Source organism: Poecilia latipinna, unplaced genomic scaffold (genome assembly GCF_001443285.1).
Source record: "Poecilia latipinna isolate Pla-1442-1.1 unplaced genomic scaffold, P_latipinna-1.0 Scaffold2318, whole genome shotgun sequence".
NCBI classification, from domain to species: domain Eukaryota; kingdom Metazoa; phylum Chordata; class Actinopteri; order Cyprinodontiformes; family Poeciliidae; genus Poecilia; species Poecilia latipinna.
The window spans coordinates 48,122-50,546 of record NW_015114934.1 but is presented as its reverse complement, the minus strand read 5'-3'; the positions used below and the strand labels follow the sequence as shown (position 1 = coordinate 50,546).

General features: G+C 47.8%; 1 protein-coding gene across 1 annotated transcript in view; it reads left to right on the top strand.

Moving 5' to 3' along the window:
• The first annotated feature begins 203 nt into the window (after positions 1 to 203).
• Positions 204 to 2,425, top strand: part of LOC106937324 (calpain-A-like) — a 20,255-nt gene continuing 18,033 nt past the window's right edge. The window contains exons 1-2 of the mRNA XM_015018755.1: positions 204 to 407; positions 472 to 704. The gene's annotated coding sequence lies outside the window, so the exon portion shown is untranslated. The remainder of the gene's footprint in view (positions 408 to 471; positions 705 to 2,425) is intronic.

Below are 2,425 nucleotides of genomic sequence, written 5' to 3'. Positions count from 1 at the left end.
GTTCAAAGTATTCAGTTGTGCGTCACGTATTTCTGCTCAGAGGTTTATGCTTTCAGCTCATGCTGCTTCCCTCCCAGCAGAAATGTGAAGACAACTTGTTCCAGCAAGAACACTGATCCAAATCTCAACAGGGCCAGTAGAGACGCATCCCAACCTTCTCCCTCCTCCTCTGCTTCACTTCTTATAAAACTCTGTGGACACTTTAAGGCTCGCAGCTCCCTCAGAGTTAGTGCTGCACAGGGCCATTTTACCCCATGCTGTGACTGCGGCCTCTGCTGCACATTGACGGTGATTATTGGTGCATGATGTGTGCATGGCGCCCTCTGGCAGTCGTTTCCTGTTCCTGCAGGCGTCAGCAGCTCCTGTCCTGCTGGACGGCTCCAGCACCTGACTCTCCTCCTGGGCAGGTCAGCAGTTTCTCTTGCAGAGATTCATCCAGAAGCTGCTGACCTGCTGGAGTCTCTCCAACAGGTGCAGAACGTGTTCACACCTGAGGCGGCTGGCAAGAGGCCAAGCTGTTCCTGTAACATCTGAGGTCTTTCTAGAGAAACGAACCCGGAGGAGGAGGAAGAGGAGAGGGAGGAGGAGGAAGAGGAGTTTTGTTGATTATAAAAGGACTAACTGACAGATCTCCAACCCTAAAGCCAGATCACCTGTTGCTCTGTTCTCCGTCTGATCGGAAGGTTTTCTCCAGAACTCGTGAGGTAAAGTTGGTTTGTTATTTTGTTTGTATCTTTTAATTCATGTAAAGCACTTTGAATTGCTTTGTTGCTGAAAATGTCATATATAAATAAAATTACCTTACCTACCTTCATTTTGCCTTTAATATCACAGTTTTGTGTTTGAAGCATGATGCATAAATCTCTCTTATTGACTACCGTATTTTCCGCACTATAAGGCGCACAGGATTATAAGAGGGCAGAGTTACGTTATGCATCCACTAGATGGAGCTGCACTAAAGGGAATGTCAACAAAACAGTCCGACTCCGGTTGGCAAGGAGAGTCTTCCATGACTGGACCGGGGCGTGGCCGGACGATGGCCACCCTTCTCGGTTCGCGCACAGCATGTTGGTGGAGAACGTGGTGCTAAATGACCTGTAGACGACCTGATTCTAGACGGTCGGTAGGTAGATAAGTCAGTCAAACTTTATTAACAAACCAGCATTCTGACAACTATCCCAACATGCACCGCGCGCTTCTTCTTCTACGGGCGAAAATGAAGTTGGCGGCTGCTTACCGTAGATGCTAGACCTGTTGTAGCTCAATATTGGTCCATATATAAGACGCACTGGATTATAAGGCGCACTGTCGGCTGTTGGGGAAATTTAAGGTTTTTAGGTGTGCCTTATAGTGCGGAAAATACGGTACTTTCATTGGAAACATCAACTTCCTTATTAAGATTTGCAGGAATAATCAGGTGAAACCAAATGAAGCAGGAAGCTGGACGAATCCCTCTGTGGTGAGGGAACGCTGGTCTGATCCGCATCATAATGTTGATCTTGTTTCTTAAGCAGCGTCTTCACAGTGACTGGATCCTCATCGAGCCTCAGCGCCGACACCAACTGGTCCTGTTTGAAAAGTAATCAACCTCTAACCCCTACTAACGTCTCCTGTCCGGTACTGGCAGGGTGCAACCCAACAGATTTACTTTCACTAGTGGAGCGTGACAGCTTTTACTGGATTAGAAATGACTTTGGGTTTGCAAAGATGTAAAAGACATGGAGACAGAAAACAAAGGGAGGAAGGTGATAATAAGTTATCAATAGTCACCCAGTGTTACTAGCTCAGCAACTTTCTTGCTATATTGAGCAACATTTCAGACATTAAAATGGTTCAGATGCTCCTTGCTTCAGGTGACTTCAGTTGATAGGTGTTTGCTGAAGTGCAATCAGCCGAATCAGGGAAACGTGTGAAACATGCAGGGCGGTGAAACGCTGCATGTTTAGCAGATCACAAGTTAAACGAGATGTTTTAGAGGGAGCTGCAGCCCAACGAGGAGCGTGTCAGACACACGGGAATCTAAATCAGCCTGACGCACTAACTGGTTGCTTTGGGCTTGGACTAGTTAGTCGCTTTCTCCTCTACTGGATCTCTGGATCAGAGCTTAGAGATCTATCAGCCTACTTCATGTTGTCAGCGGGCCAGCTATACGCTGGAGCAAAAGGGGGCAGTGCCCCCTGAATCAAACGTCTTGCCCCCTCTTGCCACAAATAACGGAACATCTCCTTTATCCGAGGTTCTGCTGCGCACCGTGCAGAGCAGGTTGCAGTCAGGCTGCAGCTGAAACTACTCAGCCGCTAGTAAACAGCCAATCAGCATTCAGTATTCAAACGAGCCTCACGGCAGCGAGATCCCGCCATAGACAAAATAAGGATAGACCCTCATGCACCGCTCTCGCCTATTGTCGCTGACGAGATTTAGGGCG